The sequence below is a fragment of the Oreochromis niloticus genome, linkage group LG16, assembly GCF_001858045.2.
Source record: "Oreochromis niloticus isolate F11D_XX linkage group LG16, O_niloticus_UMD_NMBU, whole genome shotgun sequence".
NCBI classification, from domain to species: domain Eukaryota; kingdom Metazoa; phylum Chordata; class Actinopteri; order Cichliformes; family Cichlidae; genus Oreochromis; species Oreochromis niloticus.
In genome coordinates this window covers 19,581,012-19,589,766 of record NC_031987.2, presented here as the reverse complement: position 1 = coordinate 19,589,766, position 8,755 = coordinate 19,581,012, and positions in this window count along the sequence as shown.

Below are 8,755 nucleotides of genomic sequence, written 5' to 3'. Positions count from 1 at the left end.
GGTGATCGCAGAGGATCATTGTTAGGGAGACACTTAATTGTGAGAAAAAGAGTAAAATACCGGACGCAAGAGTCCGAGGAAGTTGATATATGATTTAAGAGAAACTCAGGTCAGCCGTAAGCTTGAGGTTTTGCAGTAAAGCCACCCGAGCAGTAAAGTGAAACTAAGGTCTGCTGTGTTGAAGTAACTCTGAGAATAAATACTGTGAACTATGAGAGACGATTAAAAGTATTACCTATGCATTTGTGGACCCGCCGTGGTCAGTGAAAAATTTGTGGACCCGCCGTGGTCAGTGAAAATTTGTGGACCCGCCGTGGGCCGAGAAAAGCTGTGTTTTTGTTGATATTCCTGGAGAATTTGCAGACCTGTTGACGTCTCTTAAAGACGAGCAGCGGTGTGTATATCCGGGTTGTAGGGACCCACTCATACAGCTGGAAACCGTGACGTAAGAAACTGTCTGCAATGATTTAAGTGCCAGCCGGTTGCAGGCTGTGTGTGAGAGGGGCTGTAAAAGTCTCTTTTTCCGTTCTTTTTGCTGGGGAAAAGTGCGCAGTCAAAATTTGGGTGCGGTCACTTCCCCTTTTAATTTTAACAAAGAATAGATACATTGATTAAATGAGGGGTAGATAAAGGGCATGCTCATTGTGCCGGTGTTTCATTATAGGTGCTTGGAAATAGACAGTGAGAGGCCCACGGGGATCCCATTAAGGCTGCTGAAGCATTTTCCTGTTTTGTGAGCGTGCCTTTGGTGATTTTGAAATACAGTATCACTGGACAGGGTGATTCTAATATAAGAGTTATTTTAATCCAACCAGAAACAGAGTAAGAATAAAGCTGTGAGCCTCCTCCTGAGTGGAGAGAATTTGCAGAATTTTTGAGTATCTCTTGTTAAAGAAAAGGGAAAAGAGATTCTGTGTACGGCAGACCGTGAAGTTTCTAGATTAAATCAGAGAGAACTAATGTGGCCGAAGGTTGGATCTGATATGAGGTGAACAGAGGACCGGTCTAAAAGATTAAGAGGTACGCACAAACCTGTTCAATAAGCAAATTTGTGCAAATTGACTGAATTCTAAATTATCTGTTCGCTGAGTAGATGATCTTAACTACTAAATTGGCGCAGTAGGGGTAAAACTGAATTCTCGAGAATAAAGTAAAACATCGAAGTAATGAATGAGTAACTTGGAAGTAATGAGAAGCTTTGAAGCAAGGATAATGAAACTTTGAGAAACAGACAGTACTGAGTTAAAAGGTTATATGGTATTTCATGGTAAAAAAGAAAAAGAGACCAATGCATGTTTAAGAATAGAGAAGAATATAAGAGTATTGGTCAGCTTATGGTTTAATAAGTGTCAAACTCACGGGATTGGAGAATCCTGTACTTCTTTGAGACTTCAAAGAGGAGCTCCGGCGTGGCATACGTCAGGTGGTGTTGCCGAGAGTTGTGGGCTCGGTGAATAGCTAATGATCAAGAGGATCATTTTGGGAGACGCTTATTTTTAAGTAAAAGGATTAAGTTCGGACGAGGAAGTCCGACAGAAACACCTGGTGCTGTCAGGATGTTTAAGTGACACAGAAGTTCAGAAAATCGAGTCAGAAATGGTTTTGTGGCTCTTGGTAAACTGATTTTGAAGGAAAATCAGTGTTTATTGTGCTGAAGTAACAGATCCGGCGTGGTCTGAGGAAAGAAATAAATTGGTTAATGGCTGATATATTTGTATGAATTTTGGTGGATCTGCTGAGGTCCAGAAAATAATCAATGCGGACTGTGTTTGTTCGAACGTTAATAAATGATCCAGGAAGAATTGCCCTGGGTCTGTGTGAGTGTGTGTGTTGTTCAGTGACAACATGCACAGTTTAAAATTGGGCGCAGTTCCTTCCTCTTTTTGGTTTCAAAACACAAAGGCTGTTGCATTAAGAATTACTGTGTGAGGAACGGCTTCACTTTTGATTAGGGACATAATATGCTTACTTTTGGGTTTATGAAGATCTCGTAACAATCTGGGGGAGATGCCGGGGTAAAAAGAGTGAGCTCGGACGAAGGGGTCCGAGAAAAGAACACCGTGAGTTGAGCAAGGTGTTTTAACTGGCTCAGGATTTCAGAGAATCGAGTCAGCTGTGATCTCGAGTTTTAATGGTAAGTTGATTTTAAAGGAAAATCAATGTTTACCATGTTGAAGTAATTCTGATGATATTACTAGATGTGTTGTGATACAAGTAAAGAATAAGTTGTGTAAATGTCAACACACGATTGTGTTGAGATGTATGGATCGGCTGCGGTCCACCTGATAAGTTAATACTGGGTAAACTGAGACAATAAACTGTTTTTAATCTTCACTGGCTGCAGTGAGATACGTGTGCTGAAGATTACTGGACCCGGCGAGGTCCATATGATGAAGTTCTTGGGGAGATAAATGACAGAAACAGTTTCTGAATTTTGAGGAGAATTCTGAAGCACTGAGGTTGAATTTTCTCTGTGCTTGGTGCGCTGTGTGGACTTATATCAGAGTTATAAGTCCAAAGGTTATGACCTGGAGGTCATTCATGGTGTTTAAAGAAGAACAGGAATTAGAAAAGGATATTTAATGTCATATTTTGTGTAAATTGAGGAAAACTCACCACATGTGTTCACCTTTTTCATTTAAAGGGACACAGACATTAACACACACACACACAGTACTTGGGTGTGAGTTACTTCCTCTCTTAATTTTAAACTGCAACACGTGTTCATTGAACTAGAATTTCAGCAGTGGATGAGACAGGATTTAGGTTAGGGCTAGTCAAAGATAAAGATGACTTTTATTAGTCCCACAGCTGGGAAATTTGTTTTGTTAAAGCAAAAGTGCAAAGTTATGCAGCAGAAATTAGAAAACACTGGAATGCAATAAAATAAAGTAGAATAGAATAAAATAGAATACCAATACTATATACAGCTGAGTAAGAAAATACAAGATACAACTTTGTCAAAGAAAGAAGTGCACATATAGCTGTCTTATTGGACGTATGAGGGTTCTGGTAAAGTACTAGTTCTGGTAAAAGTAAAAACTTAGGTTTAAAGTTTTATGCCCTGGAGGCCAAGAGTCGTGTGTAGAGAAGAACATGACTTAGAAACGGACATTTAAGGTCACATTTTGTCTAAGATGGGGAGAATTGTCCGATATGTGTTTATTTTTCTTCTTTTTAAGAGGACAGACGCACTGAGTGTTGTCTACTTGCTCTTTCTGATTCTAAGCAAGCATGTTTGATAAAATACTCTTAGGAAAGCGTATTTTGAGTGCTGCTAAGTGTGTGAATGTTGTGAGTACTTGATTTGAATGATTCTGTGTGATTTGTACAAAATAATAAATAAGTAATAATAACTCATAGGGGAGTGCGTGAATAGAGGAGGCCTGAGAGAGTGTGTGTGCGTCAAACAGGAAGTCTGATTATAGCTGGGGAGAGACGTTGCAGCATGAAAACAGAGCAATTAGAGACTGAATGTCTTAAGAAAAAGTAATAAAATATATTAATTACATGTTTTAGAAAAAGAAAGACTGAGAAAATAAATACATGAACTAACAATTACATTAATGAATAGAAACACACGTACACAAATTGTTACAGGTGAAATGTTGGGAATAATCAAGAAGTGAGATAGCTTAATATACTGATGAAATGAAGAAAGCAGCTTACACTCCTTTGATTTCCAGAGTCAGTGTGTCCCCTCCCTCATAGCACCCGTGCCCACTTGGCCCCATATCAGGCGAAGCATGGAAGGCTGGACAGCCCATGACGGGTAAGATCCCACCTCGAAACCCTGGGACAACCTAAGGCAAGGCGCAGTCACGATTGCTTGAACCTAGGTCCCTAAGTGAGCTTGGACTCACTGGAGGAGACGGGACTTGAAGGGTAAAGCCGCTGGGGCAGAGGGGGAAATGTCATTAACAATGACGAGTGATGAGCCAAAGAGGGGAGACACTCACTGTCTTTCAGGGTGAATTGTTCCTGAACCTGAAAATCAAGCTCTAACTTCTGGCTGAGGACAAGGAATGTTGTTATTTAAGGAAGGAGATCAAATTTGGGAAAGAGAAAAACTGACTGTTTAAGTGGAACCTTGTGAGGGAGTCTGAAAAAACCACGAAAAGAAACATATACACAATCACACACACAAATAGAAAATGCGTTAACCTTTGAATAAAAAGAGCTCATGAAGATCAGATAGCAGGTTTAGCATAGGAGTCTGTTTATCATGTTGTCCAACTCGCTTAGTGCATAGTAAGTTTTCAGAAGAGAAAATTTAGAATTTAGTGTTGATGGTGTGCAAGTTGTGTGGTGTTTAACGAGATTTTCTGTGTATTGAGCAGGTGAGGTGATGTTAGTTGACCTGACAGTGTCAGGACCCTGAAGAACCTGTGGCAAAATGTTCTGTGTTTAAGATTGTTGAGGTTGTGTTGTAGTGATGGGTTACTTCTATCGGTTAGATTGTGTTGTTTTCTTATTTTAATAGAGGGAGTTTTATCAAACATGCACATGTCTAAGGGGGTCCATCATTTTTGTAACAGTGCACTTAGAAAACCTGTCAGGTGATTTTGTTTTGTGTTTGGATGAGCCAATAATCAGCTCTCTTTTTCTCATTTTTGTTCTAAGCAGGCCTGCAAAAGAGTGGATAACAGCGCTGAAAATTCTCGGTGACCTTCTCCAGATTACAATGGCCAGAGGAGAAGGCTAAGTCTCTGTCTAAAAGGATTGCCGCGAGCCAATCCAGTCTAAAAGCAGAAAGAACTATTTTCCTAAAAACAAAATAAAACAAATGAATGAGCGCATGTTGCTGAGAGTGAAGACTGAATATTTGCGAGATAGTCTCCACTGTCAGCAAGACCTGATGTTAATGCATGTGAGTGAATGTGTGTAAATGGATGGTGACTGGACGGACGAGGCAGACCATAGGTTGGACCGACTGGACACTGAGATAAAGACTGGACTAAGGTTAGACACATGACTGATAACTGTTCTGTTTAAGTTTTCTTTTATAACACAGGTTGGATCATAAGTGGGGAAAAACTGAGTATGAAATGTGAAGTTCTGGTTAACACACAGGTTTTTGTTTCTAGGAAGTTCCAAGGATGCAGGCTGGGGATGGAGCCAAGAAAAGATTTGACATAATGATTAATTTGATTTCATTCCTTAAACACAGGTTTGAAGGGCCGGAGCATGAATATCTAATATGATATGACTAACCTTTTTCTTTTAATCTCCTAAGCTCGAGTGAAGGATTTTGAGTTTGTAACACATAAGATGTGTCACAAAAGGGGAGTTACAGGATTTAAGGTTTAATTTGAAATGGGTTTTAGGATCGTTTTATGACGTTTGGGGTTTTTGATAATTTAGATATAGAAATTGTTTTGTGGTTCTTTTTGATCTGTTTCTATGCTTAGATGGTGATGGTTTATATCTTACCCTGGGTGTGTTTAATAAAACTAAAAGTGTTGCTCACACACATGAAGGGCATGGAGATTAAGTAAAGTTAATATAAAGGACAGAGCCCAGAACATGATATGGTGAAACAACTTTGAATGATTAAAGGAACCTTAGATGAATATAGTAGATTAGTGAGGTGTAGCAGAGAGAGGCTGTTTGTTTTCTATCCTTTACAGGAGAAGAGTTCAGGACCACAGCGACCACAGGGTGGCAAGAATCCTGGAAGCCTGAGATCGAACGGAACCAACCAGAGAAAGGAGAAAAACAGAGCACAAATACACCTAGTTGTTTATATAACAAAGAAGATCAAAAGCTTGTTAGACATAGGTTATAATGGAAGCATAAAAGGGATGAGAGGAACTTTACATAACATAGAAATCCTGCAACAATTCGTAAATTGCCCAAACACAGTGTTCAGACCGGATATGCGCTACCCGTTAAAGGGGGCGAAGAAATCAGGCCTAAGTTTGAAAAATGAAATGGGTTAACTCGATAGAGGAGGTTTCCAAAGGTTGAGAAAATAATGTAGGACCTTTTACCAGGAGAAAGCTAATTGTATCTTTTACACTTTACAGTGTGCACTGAGGGAAGTCAGGAATAGTTTAAATTAGGATTAAAAAAATTAAACTAGGTGAAAAGGGGGTGTAGCAAGTAGATTTAGGGCAGCTCACAGCCTGGCGTAAACGCAAGGTGCCGTCACACAGCTTAAGTTATTTGTTTGATTTATTTTAAACATTGAAAACATACAACCCGTTGAGGAGACAGATAGGGTTGGGGAATTGAAAGGTTTTGTTTGTTTAGCATAATTTCTTTTGTTATATTTTAGCTTTAACAGGGAACATGCCTCTCTGGAGCTTCTCTCCTGATGCTACCCTGCCAAAGACCCTTATCCATAGAGACTATGTCAGCTCCCAAACAGACAGCAACAAACCAAATCTAGCAATAAAACAACTTAAACATCAATAGTAACAAAGCAAGAACAATACAGAATCCACATTTAACCGAAGAATAAAACAGTGAAAGGTGGATTATTAAATATTAGGTCTCTCTCTTCAAAGCCTCTGTTAGCGCACGCCAAGCGGTCGCAGCAGATGGCTGCCCGTACCTGAGCGTGGTTCTGTCGGAGGTTTCTTCCTGTTAAAAGGGAGTTTTCCTTCCATTGTTGCCAAAGTGCTTGCCCAATAGGGGGTCACAAGATTGTTGGGTTTTTCTCTGTATCTATGAAGCGCCTTGAGGCAATTTTTGTTGTGATTTGGCGCTATATAAATAAATTCAATTGAATTGTATTGAAGTAAACTTAATGTGATAAATTAGGAATTAGTTCATTTCTCAAGTGAGAAATGAAAAAGGGGACTGGTGTTAGGAATAAAAGAAATATTTTTAATGTGTACTCTAATAATGAAGGCTTGTAGAGCAAGGCTACCTTTGACTTACAAACAAGAGCTCAGCCAGACTGAAAAACAGGAAGTTTTAGTGCACAAGGCATATTAATAGATATAGACACAAAAAAGAGGAACTCCCCATACAAACAATGTTCAAGACTGTGTGACGTGTAAAGTACCGAAATAATACCATATAAGTCACAGCTGATGATTCTAATGTTAGAGAGCTCTTGCAACTGGCGTCTGAGCTGTGCAGAGGTCTCTCACCCCGGAAGATGATTGAATAAAGAAAGACAGGTACTTATGTAGGTCAGCATAAGGTGGAGTCCAACAGAAGCAAGGCACCCTACATGCGCACAGCATGCAGCAGGGGTTGCCAAAATAATATAGAAAACAGCACATGTAGTGAGAGAACACCCACCAAAAAGTTCTGACTACACATAGTGTGGTGGCATATGTGAACTCGCAGGCGTTCACGATGACATCATTAGCACAACAGAGACTGAGTAAAGTTTTAGATGCTCCGAATCTGACATTTACACATGAAGGAATCAATCAGGAGAACCTCATGATTGTACTAAGAAAGCAGAAGTTGAAGGGAAAGTTAGGGAAGATTACAAGCAGAACCTATCCCTGGAGCTGAGGATTGGTTCATAGATGGCTGCTGTCATCGTGATGAAGAAGGATCGAAAGCAGGCTATGCTATAGTCTGCAAACAAGGAACTGAATTTGAGCCCACGAGGAACTCCAGAAGTGGAAGGAGCCACGCTGGAGGGTCCTTACGAGGTCGTTGCCAGAACAACTATAGCAGGTCAACTAAAAGGAAAGGCGATGCCTGGTATCATTGGTCGCAGTGTGCGCCAGCACATGAGAGCTTGCTAGAGGAAAACTCGTCTTTAACTAACACAGGTGTCAACGATAACGAGCAGAGGCAAATAAATCCTCTCACCTGTGCAACGGGCCAACCAGTAGTCTACCTGGGAGGCCGAAGAGAGAAGAGGAGCAGCGCAGAAGGTCGCCACGCCAGCAGAAAGGAGCGGTGACAAGTTGAGGACTCCACAAAGCAGGGGAGTTTCATTCCAGGATATAAAGTTTATATAACATGATGCAAACACACGAGTCAGAGACACATAATGAGAAAACTGATTAGAATGTTCCTTACAACTACATGTTTATTGTATGCAATGATATTAACTATGGCTGTGTTGTTTATTGTCTATATTTGCAGGGCACTCTGGACCACTTGTCTGAACACGGAGGCCAGTCCAGCCCAGCACTTCCTGAGACTGTAGTTGCTAAAACAGGATCGGTAAAAAGACAAAAGCGCGAGGTGTCAGGTAAAGGTGATGAGTGTCTCAGCATGAATAATGGCATAGAGTTGAATTATGGTAAAGGGTCTACCCGCTCATTCACATTTGATTTGTGTGACGTTATTAAGTGTACAGGAGCTAGTAGTAGCTGGAGAGCGTATGATGTATGGGTCTGCAATCACCCCATGATATGCTTAGGTAATTTAGTTGATGCAAAGTCTAAGCCGCTCGCAGAAGCTTAATCACCATTCTGACTGATCAGATGGTAACTTCGGGAACAGTAGCTCAAAAGGAACAGGAACCAAAAGGGAGAGTACTTCTGACAACAGATTACTTTAGACTGAAGCTAAGGATTTGATAAAGCGTGCCACCGGTTTCAAGGACAGTAACCTCTGGCTTGATTGGTGGCTCAAAATGCTAGAGAACAACATGTATTAAAGGCTATTCCACAACACAACACACGTACCTTAGCCGCCAGAGGTAAGAGACATATTTTGGCCAAAAGAGGGACCCAGGGTACACATGCATATGACCCTAGGTTAAACTCTCCAACCTAGACTCTATTGGAGTGCCCAGGAGAGTTCCAGATGAGTACAACCTGGTAAATCT